This window comes from Pelodiscus sinensis, chromosome 2, assembly GCF_049634645.1.
Source record: "Pelodiscus sinensis isolate JC-2024 chromosome 2, ASM4963464v1, whole genome shotgun sequence".
In the NCBI taxonomy this organism is placed as follows: domain Eukaryota; kingdom Metazoa; phylum Chordata; order Testudines; family Trionychidae; genus Pelodiscus; species Pelodiscus sinensis.
The window spans coordinates 13,348,563-13,363,285 of NC_134712.1; the positions used below are offsets into that span (position 1 = coordinate 13,348,563).

Genomic DNA, 14,723 nt, shown 5'->3' on the forward strand with positions numbered 1-14,723 from the left:
GTTGACAAAACTCAGTAGTCTAGACACACCCTGAGTGAAATTATTTGTTCTGTGAGTTACAGGCCATCAGAACTGTGGTCCCTCCTGACGTGTGATTCTATGAACTATTTGTTACTAGTATCTTCAGTTCTCCTCATAATGTTTGTCCTGTGAGTGTGTGAACCCCCAACGTTGCCTAGCAGTACTTGCCACTGAGAGATGCCACCAAGATAATATTTTAGAGTTGTTAAAAGCACCCAATCAGCCCAATAGTTAGCAGCACTTTCTTGAGGACTATTTGTACTAGAAAAGGTGCATTGGAATGGATGTTTATACAGAATGTAACCTAGTATCGACAGGTGATTGGACGAGGAAGGAGTGCAACTAATTTTTGTTTTTATAAAATAGAGTTGTAAAAGGGTAATCTGAGGAGGTTGGTGGATGGAGCTAATACTGCCAAACACTTCTGAAACTGGAGAGCTGGTTTTCTTTTTACTTATGCTGGTGTAAATCAGGAACAACTCCACTGAAGTCCATTGAGCAAAACTGGTGAAAAAGCAATGTGAGAGGAGAATCCAGCTTCAGGGCTGAAAGAATTTATGAGCTATATGTCCAAGGATGGTCCAGTGACACTGATACTGAGGCTGTAGAGAGTCACTCTCCATGAGGGGACCGAGAGGACAAGCTACTCCCATGACGTAAGGATAGGTGATGTTTCAATACTCTGTAACTAAGTTTAGTACCAGCCTAGTAATGATTCATGGAAATTATCTTTTTCTATGCAACTGCCAACCAGATCTGAAATGACTTTCAGGTAAGATACCCTGGAATGGGTGCCTAAATGTTAGCTGGGGCAGCTACCAAATGAAGAAATCCGTTACAAGGCAACTCAAGGTTGCTGCTTTCTTGCTTCAGACTGTGTTGCAGTAGGGCTGGGAAGAGCAAAAGGTAAGCAGATTGATCCTGGGCTACAGGAACAACCCAGTATTTAGATGGTTGGAGCAGATGGCTGAGATGGGGTTAGACTTGCCCCATACAACTCAGGGAGGTGTTAACTAGATTTGTCATTAATTTCCTGTCTGATATTCAGCAAGTCACTTAAAAGTACCATGCCTCAGTTTCCCATCTGTGAAATGGGGTTAGTAATATTTACCTTCTTCTGTAAAGTCTTTTGAGATTCTTTATGAATGCTGCTTTTGCCATGACCATGTGCTATCTGCACCTACCAGGCACAGCTTGGAGAAGATATTTTTCCATTGTTTTGAAAGTTACTGTTTGTATCTCCTAGCCTTCCTGGGAACAGGCACCTTTCCATTTGAATAATATTGAGACACTTCTTCCAAAACAAGTAAAGGCACATGACCTACTAAAAAGTTCTTGTGGAAACCATTCATGCTCATATTTAGTTGACGGAATTGGTCAAGAAATTTTTTTTTTACCAAACTCACATCGTGAGTCTGGAAAACACTGTAAAAGATTCATATAGAACTTAAACAGGGGCAGCTCCTATGATGTATTTAAAGTTAGTTGGGGCTGAAATAGGAAGACCGATTCTGCTTTGTTATAGCATGACTCGGTTCATGGCTGTACTGAATTGAGAAATCTGCCCATGAGCGTAACAAGGAGGGGTTTTGCTGAACCACACTTCTAGAGACATGCAATTAATCTCTGAGAGGACAGACAACACAGAGCTGCTGAATCAGTGCCAGGACTTTCAAATGTGCAAGGCTTTTATCGTATTTTCCTAGTGTTATGTAACTGTCTAGAACATATCCAGCTATGCTCTTCAAAGTGATTAATTTAGCTGTGTCTATATCCCATTGACATTTAATGTTGCTTGTGCTTTTTTTTTTCTTTATATCCTATCCTGTGAGAATCTTTGTTTTATTTTTGATAGCTGGATTTGGTAGTGGCTATTAATTTGGTATTGCCTGTCAATGAACAACTTAAAGGAGTCCATGGGTATGTCTACATTGCATTCCTCTCTCTTGAGAGGAATGCAAATGCAGCTGAACAAAATTGCAAATGAAGTGCAGCTTTGAATTTCCCATGCTTCATTTGCATAATGGCATCCAGCTGCTTTTTCGAAATACCCTATTTCGAAAAAAATAACCCTGCTATGTAGACGGGATTATTTCGAAAAACACTTATTTCGAAATAACCCTTACTCCTTATATAAAATGAGGTTTAAGGGTTATTTTGAAAGAAGGGTTTTTTGAAATAACCCCGTCTACACAGCGGGGGGCGGGTTTCGAAATAGGGTATTTCAAAAAAGCGGCCGGGTGCCATTATGCAAATGAAGCATGGGACATTCAAATCCACGCTTCATTTGCAATTTCAAAGTCGAAAGAGGGATGTAGTCTAGACATACCCCAAGGGAGTAAGGTACCCAAATCTTATGGAAATCCAACTGGAGCCAGGCACCTAATTCACTTGTGCTGCTTTTGAAAATCCCAGCCTGAGACTCTAATTTCAGAGGGGGAGGGAAAAAAGGCAGAAGGGAATGCAACCATCTCTGCAAATGGTGATTTGAAGAATTAAACTTGGACAGGCTGGTATCCTCATACCTGTTAACAGAAGGCTAGAAGTCACCTGAGCCTAGGGTGACCAGCTGTGTCTCTTATAGGGACAGTTCCAATATTTTGAGCTTTTTCTAATATAAGTGTTCCCCTCCCCACCTCCACCCCCCCCACCCCCGGGCCAATTTTTCACATTTTCTATCTGAGCCAGTGTTGGTTACCCAGTCGTACGATATTTTCTTTCTCACTGGGCTGTCATTCACTAAGTTGTACACAAATGGATCTTTCCTCCCTTGTTAGTGAAGTGACATGGAAGAAACAGGATGACTGTTCCAGACGGGGAGCAGCAGCTGCAGGGAAAGCTCTTGCACCAGCAGAGGGGAGACTGAAGGACTGGAAAGGAAGCCAGGACGGCTATGGGAGAGGTGGAGGAGAGAAAGAGTTTGTTTTCAAGAGAAATGGGGCAGTTTCTAAGAAGCCCTTGGGCTGCATAAGGCAGCAACAAGGATTCTCCAAGAATGTGGTGATATGTTTGTGCTTCCCTACGCATAGGAATAACGAGCTACTAGCTTGTGAAAATGTCCCAGGCATGTTCCATTTTCACAAGCAATGCACCTACGGCTTTCATGCTCCAGTGCCAGCAGGGGGGAGGGAACACTGACTGCTAAACTGTTAGCTGCCCCCTTTGTGTGTTGAAAGGAAAACAAACTTTCCAGCTGAAACTAATTTTATTGCCAGGACAAGGTCCAGTGTTGTTGTTGGCACAGGCTAGCGAGCGTGTGACTTGAAGGCAAGGCACTTGCACTGTAAGATTCCAAGGGAAAGTGACTTGTCACTCGAGGTTTTTTTGAAATGCAGAGGAGGGAGAAAAACTCTTCAAGACCACTGGAGTCCTCCCCCTGCAATTTCTTCTTCTCTTTTTCTGCTTCATTGTTTACTTCTCAGCCCCCCTGCATGTGTCTCACTTCTGATCTGGTTAGCAGAGGGGTTCTCAAACTGGGAGTCAGGACTCTCAATGGGTCACAAATTTATTACATAGGGGGGGTCATGTATGGTCAGCCTCCATCCCAAACCTCAGTTTGCATATACCATTTTTAATGGTGTTAAATATATTAAAAAGTGGTTTAAATTTATAAGAGGCTCAGAGGCATGCTATGAGGAAGGGGTCACCGGTATGCAAGTTTAAGAAGGCCAAGCTTAGCACCTCTTTCTCTTTCCAGTCTTGACGACTGGTAGGAGAGATTCAACAGGTTCTTAAACTTCCCAAAAGCTAAATGGCAACCAGACTTGTAAACAAAATATTTCACTCTGCATTCCGATTTTTATCTTCACGTAGACCTTATCTATATTGGAGATATTTTTACTGGGTTACACATAGGGTTCAGATTCCAATCCACTTTTTGTGTTTTATAATCTCTGGAACTCCTTGCTAGAGGATATTGTTGAAGTCCTGGTCTTCACAGTGTTCAAAAAGAACTTGGTAAATTCATGGAGGATAGGTCCATCAATACTTATTACCCAGGATGGGTAGGAATGGTGTCCCTAGCTTCTGTTTGTCAGAGACTGGAAATGGGCAACAGAAGACGGATCACTTTATCCCTCTGGGGCATCTGACATTTGCCAATGTCAGAGGACAGGATGCTTGGTGGGATGGACCTTTGGTCTGACCCAGTATGGCTGTTCTTATGGAGGTACTTTAGGTTTGCTGACCTGTCCTGGAGTAGAGGAGAATTAACCCTTTAACTCAGGCTGAAACCTGCCCCCTCTGCAGTAAGGATAGGATAAATCACTGAAGTGTGAGAGGCAGTGGAGGACTATCAACAATTCCCCACAAATGACAGTCTCCTGCGAGTGACACAAAGAATCCTAGAGTGTCTCTACCCAAAAACCCCTGGAATGTGCCCCCAACACCGGCACATGCAGAAACTGTCAGGGCACAGCAACACAGACTAGCCTCCTCGCACCTAAATTAGGTTAACCTGGGTACTTATATAACCTAGGCTAACTATGCGGTGTAGACATAGCTATAGCCTGGCTGTGTCTACCCTAGAAGTGCTTTGCCATTGTCGGAACACCACTATACTATACCAGCAAAACATTGCTAGTGTGGACATGGCTATCCCATGCTGCTATAGGAAACTACCTGCCACAAGAAAACAAACTATTCCAGTGAAAGCGCAGTAGTGGTGGAATAACTGTGACTACAGCAGGGGATTGTGCTATGTTGAGAAGGGATTGCATCTCTTTACACCCTGGCCCAACAGAGCTCTGGTCTGTAGCATACCACTGGCAGCCTGCTGGCTAGCTGGTCTAGTTGTGAAGGATGGGGTTTGGTGGCTGACGTGCAGCCTGAGTCCAGAACAACAGCTTCTGCTTAGTGTATGTGCAACATGCTTCAGGTGCCACGTGACCAGGATTCATCACCAAATTTGGTCCACTGGTTGGACCATTAGTATCCACAGTCCAGGCTGGGCCCTGCAACCTGAATGCTGATCCATGCCTCCCAGAACAGTAGCCGAGAGGTGAGAGCTGCCCCAAACATCTGAGTTAATGCCTCCATAAGATGCCTGGTATGGGCAGTTTCACTGGCTGCAACAGCACACCAGATAGGAGAGGGAGATTACTCATGTCTGCCATCTGCTATGAGATGTCTCATGCAGGGACTATGAGTGGATGGCACTTGGGAGATATGCCCACTTATTTTTTTTTCCCCTGTCAAAGAGCCAATCCCAAAGATTCCAGTAGACCTGTGTGTCTATTCCAGGGGTGGGCAATAAGTTTTGATGTGGGGGTGGCACTCCAAGATTTTGGTAGGTGGTCAAGGGCCACACTTTTATAGGAAGGGGAGCAGGGTCTGGGATGAAAATTGGGCACAAAGGGAGCACGTGGTAGGGGACTGGAGTGCAGGAGAAGGTGTGGGGTATTTTCAGCCAATAGGAGCAGCGAGATTTTTATTGGGGGGCATGGGCAGCATGCAAATCCTCCCCCTCCCCCCTGGAGCAGAGAGCCACAGGGAGCAGCCAGTCACTTTAAGTGGTGTAGGGTTGCACTGAAGCACCTGTCTGCTCTGTGCCTGAGGGTCCCAGCAGGGCAGCCTGGGGGCCAGGTCTGGAAGCTTGATGGGCTGGATATGGCCCATGGGCTGTATCTTGCCCGCTCATGGTCTATTCAGACCCCACTAAAACGGAACCGAGATGTGCAACACCCAGAGCGCATACCCAATTGTATTTCAAACAGTTGCATAACAAACGCACTGCGAGCAGCGCTTCACGTTGGTAACTGCCACAGGAGGTGCTTATTTTGAGGTGGGCGCTTGGAATACCTTTCTCCCACCCCTACTCTTCTCCCTCAGTTTCATCCTGCCTATAGCAGCGCAACAAACCCCAAGAATAAATACACTCTTGTGATATAAAACAAGAGCTTGCACCTGTGCAGCTTACTCCAATTTGAAAGCCGCCTGACTCCAAATACCCTGCATGTAGACAAGGCCTAGCAGTGGGCGTGAGTCCACTGCCTGCCCTGTGAGCAAGAGACTCCAGTGCACTGTTCTGAACACATCTGATTTTTTTTTAAACATGCAAATAACGTCAGTTTAAATTCTCAGTCCAAAGGAGGTTGTTTACATCAGCTGCCAGGTGGGAGAAGCCACTGACCTTTCAAAGAGGGCAAAAGCAAGCATTCCTGGCACTGCTGCTGCTTCCAGTCATCAGTGTTTTTCTGAAGTGCCTGCCACGTAGTAGCACCCTTTAAGACAGTCAGAGGCATTCTAGGCCTCTGACCAAACGTGCCAAGCAAAGTGCTTTTGCAGCTTCCTCAGTCTGTGGACACGTATCCTCCAGAACAGGGGTCGAGTCCCTCCACAGCATTCACAAGACAAGAAGAACAGCATTTACAAGCCATGATTTTTCACCCACTACCAAGCTGGGCTATGTTTAACATAGTCCATATTTCACTGACATGAGCAATCCACTCTTCACCCACGCCAGATGAGGAGTCATTAGGATGTAATTTGATACACATGCAGGCTGGGGCTGTTTGACTATGGAGGAGCAGATGCTTTGGTCAATTACCATATGAATCCATGGCATGCACAATACCACGCAAAATTGCTGCTTATGATGATTGTCATTTTGGGGGGGGAACCTGAAGCTAATGAGATAGAATTGCGCATATTTAAATCTCTGGGTAAATGTGAACTGTCACCGAGGCCGAATGGATAGAATGTTGGAAGCTGACCTCTGCCAGTACTTTCTGGGGGAGTGGAATGCAAAATACCGTTCTAAGTCTCTTATTTTTCATTCAGAATCTGATTACATAAAGCAGACAACAGATAGCAATTAGCATTCATTTAAGCTGACACTCAGGGGCAGGTGGAGGAATGTTTAATACTAAATGTATATAAAGGGAGTTAATTTAGATACTATTTGGAACTAAATTTACCTAAGGAGAGCTTTTTACTATTCAGACCATCCATTATGCCGAATACCAGCGTCTTAACTTTTGCTTGTCATTCATTCTGCAGATATGCCCGAATAGCTGTAACTTGCATTGTATAATCTTCTGCAGTAGATTTGCTTTCCATTATAATCATTATGCATGGGTGCTGCGTTGGGACATTGCTAGACCCATTAGTTGAGCCTAAATTTGCACCCAGAGCTAGGATTTATAGTTACCATGTCCCCTGCAATTTATGGAGCTGTCCTGTCTGTACGTACGGCACTGCAGCAGTGCAGCTGTATTGATACAGTTGTGCCTTAGAGCATCTTGAATAGACATGCTGCAATGTCAGTGGCTTTCAAACGTGGATTGTCAGGCACTGGGTCTTGATGCTGCAGGGAAATCAAGTGCATGGGGGTGCTAAGACAGCTACCTGCCTGTCCTGGTGTTGGAGGCAGTGCTGTGCCCCAAAAACGGCTGGCAACAGGCCCAGCTCCTAGGTGGTGGAGAAAGCACACAGGGCTTCACCCCTGCCTTGAACACTAGCTCCACACTCCCATTGGCTAGGAACCTGCTGCTGGCTACTTCTGGGGCACAATATGGTCTGCAGTGCCAGGAGAGGCAGGAAGCCTGTCTTACCTTGAGCATCTCCTGGTCAGCGCAAGCCCCTCCTGCTCCAGCCCAAATCCCTCCCCCCCCCCCCCAAGCCAGAGCCCTCTCCTACACCCCCAAAGCTCTTGTCCTCAGCCCCACCCTAGAGCCCATATTCTAGTCAAATTCTGTGGCATCAACAATTTTCTTCAATTGGGTCATGAGGAAAAAAAGTATGAAACCTACTGCTCTACACTGACAGGAGAAAAATACCCCCCTCCACAACTAAAAAGCTATGTCGGCAGGAGAAAATCTCCCACGTGCATAGAGCTGGGCACATGAGTGCTTATGTCGGTGTCACGTATCTCGCTAAAGGGGTCAGTTTATTCATAAATTATGCCAACATAGACTGTAGTGACAGAGCCTTGAGTAACACTGTTGTATGGAAACTGATTAGGGCTCTGAGAACAAAGTTCACAAACATACTGGTTGAAATGCTGGCTCTATTGCAAACAAAGACAAAACTCCCATTGGCATGAATAGGATTTCACCTAGACACTAATAAAGAATGAGAGCTTTTCTATGGAACTTTTATTTTAAACCAGCCAATAGAGTTTTATAGGAGGGATTTACTTGCCTATTACAGGTATTTAAAAAATAACGATACAGGATATCCTGTTCTGTTAAACCCTATATGACTTATTCTTAAAGGGCAACCCTGTGCAGCCTTCTTTATGAAATGTCTTCTTTAGCCCCCTGAGTCTTTGCATCCCCATACAGGAGTCCTGTCTTGTCAATTCAACTTTTTCTGTCTGATATGGATGTTAGAAACAGGTGGTTCCTCTCCTGCTGGTTAGTTTGTCAGACGCCTGCCACTCCCTGCTGGATCATGGCAAAAAGAGATCTGGTTGAAATAACAGAGCCTGAGCTGAAATGAACCAGATTACACCGAGTCCCACCCTGCTTAAAAATGTAGAAGGTTCTGATAAGAGCTGATGTTGTACAGAGCTACACAGTTCCTTCCCATCACTTATCTAAAACATGCAGTTCTTCCCTGGATCTCAGGAGAACACTGGCTGATAAGAAGCTACGGTACAATGGTTATCGATCAATGGCGTTAAATACCATCATTCTGCAAGGGCAACTAAGGGTGGAGAGTATCATCACGAATATCTGATCCTATCTACAAACCAGAGTGCAATGATGGCTCTCTGCCTAGTGAAAGAGAGGATCAGTAGCTACCTACCTACCTATCTAGTCATGCGGCTTCTACCATCAGAGAATCTGACGCTTTCTTCCCTGCCTTAGAGTGGGTTTTGTTTGGAGGAGAGGAGACAGAGGATGGCTTTATTTGTGTGTGCACAGTTTCCTATAGGAGAGCTAAGGTTTGTTTAAATAATACATACAAAATAAGAACCTTGCATCCATTTTTGTAGAACGACCGGGCAGAGTGAAAATGCAGCTTGATACCGGTAGACACCAGTAAACATAAACATTTCTAAGCAACAACCTGTCCCTTTCAGGCACCCTAGCATGTTCCATTTTGGTTTTTTGCAAACACCCCAAAATTGACAAGTTCAAGGAAATTTTTGCCACATAAAGTGTGGAAAAACAGGGACAATGGAAACAATTATTCCTGTTTTGTTCTTTTTAGGAGCCAATCCAGGATTCTTTTTAAGCTCTGTGACATGCATTTTTTGATAAAGAAGAATGCAAAATCTGAAAGGCAGCAGCAGCTGAAGCATTACCATCTTATCTGCACATATTTTTCAGATTCAATCAAGCTATCAAGTAAATCTTGTGACTTGTTTTCACCCACTCACTCATGCTTCCAAGACCCAACAGAGGATATAATAACATTCATTGTACTGAGTTAAAAATAACACGGGGGAAGTAATACTTCCCTTTAGCTGAATCAGCCTGAGGCAGACCTTTTTTTGAGAGAGAGAAGAATCCTGTAACAGGACATTTCACATTTGAAAAATGCCACCGCAGACCTCAACAAAAGCTCATGTGTAGCTCAGTCTCTCTCTGAATATCCCAGGCATGGGGGTTGAGCTACTATGCAAAGAGATCAAACTTCTGCCCAGGGCTTCAAAATATGAGCGTTGCAGAATGTTCAGTAAATATTTGCTTTGGACAACTATTGGCTAGTGTGTCTGGGGTAGAAGAATCTGTAGAGACAGTACTGTCCTGTACATGATGCAGTGAAGCAGTCTGATCTAATGAGGCTGTGTTGTCCAGTGGTTAAGCTATGGGGTTCCTGAACCTCCCAACTGACTGAGCCCCTCCACCCCCAGCTCCCTGACATGATTCCTGCACCACCACAACCCCTCTGCCCTGAGTCCCCCCGTCCTCATCTCCTGACCTTATTCTTGAATGCCTCAAACCCACTCTTTAATACACTGAGAAGATGGGGTAAAATAATTCATATTAGCTAAGCAGTAATGCTCAAGAGATGAGCCATGAGAGGAGAGGGGGCCCAATGTTATATCTTGCAGGCCCCTCAGAACAGCTAGTTGTGCCCCTGCTATAAGGTCTTTGTGGACAGGAAATATCTGAACAGTGTCTAGCACCATAAGGCTCTTCTCTGTGTTTGGGGCCTTAGGTGTTACTGTAATACACAGGAATAATAAAACTGGTTTGAATGAGCAGAGAGAGAGCCTAGTGCAGCGGGGTGGGAGGTAGTTCAATGCACGAGGGCAGCCTGGAAAAAGGAACAAAGATGTGGGTAGAAGAAAATAAACAGGGAGTAAAGCATGGCAGCAAGATTCCTTTACGTAAAGGAAGAACCTGTGTGTCAGATTCTTCTGTGGAATAATGGTTGGCTAATGCCAACTGCTGTACTCGTGTCTATTTTTCACTAGCATGAATCTATACACCCTTTCAGGGAGAAATACAAAATCTGAAGGAGCAGCACAGATCTATGTTGGAGAAAGGGAAGTTGTTGGTAAATGTTAAGCATCTTATTCCAAAAAGTTCTAAGATCTCAACCAAATAGTGGAAAGTCACTTGTTCTTTTTCTTCTAGCAGTTCTTTCATAACACCAACCTATGCGCCATTTTCAATGGATGAGTCTGATGAGATTGTCTTTAACTCTCTGCTTTCAGCCAGTCCACATGGTGTTTGCAGATGTCTGTCTGATTTTATTGTGATGATCTTGATACTTCAGTAGGTGGCGCTCTTCCCTCTTACTTACCTGCCAGTGCCCAGGATGGGTGAGAGGGATGCAGATAGGTTGTAAGAGATGTCACCTTTGGAAAGAGATGTCGAATCAAAGATTTTAAGATTCCATATTTAAACACCCATAAATCTCTGCTGAAAAGAAAGAAAAGCTCAAAGAAGGTTTGCGTTAGGTGTCCGAGGATGACATTGACCCAGTCTTACCATTGTTCCAAGGGTTTCCAATTATCGAGGGGGTTAGGGAAATGCTTACAGTGCAGAACACATGTAATCCCATCTCCGGATTAGTAATCTCTTACAAGTGATAATAAATCTAATCAATAACCGACTTTCCAGTTTGCTTTCACCAGAGATTCTGGCTCATTACTGATCTTTGGTCAAGCACATGACCAGCATTTCAGAAGCATATGAAGTGAGGTAAATCAAAGTGCTATTTCCTTGGGCCTCTTGGAGGAGGGGACTGACGATATTTTGGCTCGCTAGTGGATGACTTGTCTAGCGATGGAGAGCACAGGTGGGAAGATAAGAAATTAGAATTAAAACCAAGTTCCCCTTCCTATAGATCTATGCTGCTCCTTCAGATTTTGCATTTCTCATTACAAGCGTCTATACAGAGCCATCCCATCCATAAGATAGTTTGGGATGGCCGCCCCAGGATTTACACTTTGGGGAGCCCTGTCATGTTATTGGATTCTAAAGATCACTGTTGCACCCATGGGGGGAGGGTGTTTGCCCCAAAAGTCTGTACAAATGGGGTCATGTGAGATGTTGAATAAAAGCTTATGTTCTACTAATTCTGTATATGCTATTCATGTACTTGTATAATATCTGTATGTGGAGTTATAGACGTACTCTGTGTTGATGCTGGAAAATTCTCTGTCTGAGACAGAGCATTGAGCAAAGAATGTTCAGCCAGTGGCTATGCTAATTAGCAAGGAGACAATGAATCTCTAGGTGCCAATACACACCCGAGGAATGTGACTGATACCTGCAAACCAGCCAGGGCATAATGGCTGCCAGCATGTGAAACAGAGAGAGGTCGCTAGACCATGTGACCTGCTCTGGTCAGGAGTATGCCACGAGAGGTATTTAAGTGCCATGTGGCACACTCCGTCTGGTCTTGAGTTCAGCTCCTGATCCCAAATGCAGCCTTGCAGGAAACAACAAGCCGGGAAGAACCGTGGACCCATCCTGACATAGGATGTACACCTGAGATTTTTAAGATAGCAGTTGTAACATCTCTGCTAAGAGCCTGAGAACTTGGTGATTCGATGCATGTAATGTATTCTCCTTAACAACCTTACTCTCATGCTTTTCTTTCTTTTAGTAATAAACCTTTAGATTGTAGATTGTAAGGGATTGGCTCAGCGTGATCTTGTGGGTAAGATCACGAGGGTAAATTGACGGGGACCTGTGGCTGGTTTCTTGGGACTGGAAGAACTCGTTCGGGGTAGGTGAGATTGGGTTCTAAAACCCCTCCCCTGTGTGCAGGCCTGGGGCTGATTGGGGCTCAGGAAGGGCTGGAGTGTCAGAGGGGTTTTACTCATGAGGCTTCTGGCTGCCAGATTAGTAGCTGAAGCTCTCAGTATAACTGGTTTGTGGTCTATTTGGGAAGGTCTACAGTCTGGGGCTGTAAGGAGCCCCGAGTTTTGAGCAATTCACTCTGAGAGGACACCCTCAGCTGTGCCCTGACCTGGCCCGGTCCGTCACAAGCCCCATGTTGGCTCCCTCAACCATCCTATGGACAGGTCCCTGTGGGGAGGGACCTGGCGCAGGGTGGCAGCAGGGGTCAACCCCCACTCTTGCCCTTACCGTGTTGGCAGGAGCCGGAGCAGCCCAGCAGCCTGCCCTCCCTGCCCCACCTCCCTCTCCCTGCCCACTGTGCTCGGCTTCACCGCAGCAGTGGGAAGCAAAGTGCCCTGGTCCCAGGGTGTTCCACTTCCTGCCACTGCAGAGAAGCAGGGCACAGTGGGCGGGGAGAGGGCGGGGAGGCAGAGCAGGCTCCAGGTTGCTCTGGCTCCCATCGCCATGGGGGAAGAGGGGGCTGACCCCTGCTGCTGCCCCACACCTGCCTCCCCTGTAATCCTCCGGCTCATGTTGTACGAGGGAAGGGCAGAGCAGTGGCAAGAAGTAGTGTGGGGGGAACAGAGCAGGGGCAGAACTTGGGGAAGAGGCCGAGCGGGCGGGGGGGCGCGGGGCCTACAGTAGGGAGGTTGTCCTGGGCCCCATGACTGGGACACTGAGAGGGGGGTTGTCCAAGCCCTGCACTCCCTTAGGGATGGCCTTGCGTATATAGATGTTATGAAAAGTAGGCATGAGAACAAAAGTCAGCATTAACCCTTCCCCTCCTCCAGCATTGCAAAAGTTCAGATCAAGGTCAGGACTTTGTGGTTGGCCTTGTTGCTGTCATGAGATCTTGGAGCAGGTTTCTGAGTCCCTGGCTGCTTCCTAGTGAAAAGGGAGTTAACCTCGACTCAGCTTCCTGTTCCCTTTGCAAGGGAGCTCTCACGGAGGCTATCCAATGGCAGCTTGGGAAAGAGAGAGAGAAGATGGTGTTGCTCTTCAGGCAGGGCTGTGTTTCTTTTTCTACATTATCTCAGCGCTCTGCTGAGGCAGTGCGTTAGCTGACAGGACCAGAACACAACCTCAGAACCTGGGTGAAGTTCACCCCCCCAGCTACACCGTGCAGAGGGAGCCATTTCTCCTATTTGACTGCAGTCAAAGGAGCTTTCCAGAGAGATGTCTGTGTGGGCGTTAGCACACATCCCCTGTGCCCTCACAAAGGGTGGACCCAGCAACATTGATCAGAAGACCTCTTTTAAATAGTACTGCATTGCTACATACCACCTCCATGGGTGAGTGGCAAGGAGCATTTGCAGATGTTCCTCTAGCATGGACTTAGCTATTTTCTCAAATACGGTTTTCTTGTTTATTGACCATCCCCATTATCCTTTCACTGAGCACACTGACTCCCACTGGACCATACTTTTCTGATCACACTTGACATGCTTGGGGGTAGAAGACTGCAGTATGGCCTTGCAGAGAGCGTACTGGAATAAGGGTTGGATCTATTCCTCACTCTGCCTCTCTTCTGCTTGGTGAGCCTGAGCATGCTGCTGCACCTTACTATGCATTTTTTTCCTCCTCCCACTGCTTGTTGGCCTTATCTTTTTAACTGTAAACTCCACGGCGCTGTCTCTTACTGTGTCTTTGCAGCGAAGAGGAGGGCCTCTAGATGCTATCTATAAACTAGAGCGGAAGTTTGACTACATGACCTTCTAGATGCTGAGGATGTCAAAGGCATGTTGCAGAGCTGATCTTCTCCCACAAGAAACCTGCCCTTCCTCAAAGCTGAAGTGCCCACTTCTTAGTCTTCCACTAAAAGACTTGGCAAAGGACTACTACTTGGGGGACTTGAGGCTGAGTTAATGGAATTTATGCATCTTCCTCAAAACAACATTCCTAAACACTAGCACCAAAACACCAGATTCAAATGAAGATGATAGCCTGTGGGAGTATCTGGCTGCTAAACTTAAAATACCTCAGGCATTGGTAGGGTCAGCAATGGAATCTACTGTTTTGAGAGAGTAGATTCTGCAACCCAGGGCAGCACCTTTGGGAATCACTGTATTGAATCTAAAATGCAGGACAATGTAGCACTTTAAAGACTAACAAGATGGTTTATTAGATGATGAGCTTTCGTGGGCCAGACCCACTTCCTCAGATCAAATAGTGGAAGAAGCTGTCACTAATTTGTGAATGTATTTATTCTATGAAAGAGGGCTACTTCAGCTCCTCAGGAACTAAAAACCCATGGGTGAGAGGGCAGTTAAGGTGAGTCAGTGAGGCTAAACAAGTTGAAAGGGGCACCACCCACTGAAGAGGTTTGCTTGTTCTGCTTCAGGCGGGGTTTTCCAGAGACTCAAAGGGCTTTTGGTATAAAAAGGATGAGTTTAACCTGACTCAAGGCCTTCTTTGAGTCAGCGAGTGGACAAGCCCTTCTCTTCAAGGAGG

At 45.8% G+C, this 14,723-nt stretch overlaps 1 protein-coding gene across 2 annotated transcripts in view; it reads left to right on the forward strand.

The window, feature by feature from the left end:
• Positions 1-784: 784 nt before the first annotated feature.
• NDRG1 (N-myc downstream regulated 1) overlaps positions 785-14,723 on the forward strand; it is a 142,586-nt gene continuing 128,647 nt past the window's right edge. For both annotated transcript variants that reach the window (XM_075920094.1, XM_075920097.1), the window contains exon 1: positions 785-927. The gene's annotated coding sequence lies outside the window, so the exon portion shown is untranslated. The remainder of the gene's footprint in view (positions 928-14,723) is intronic.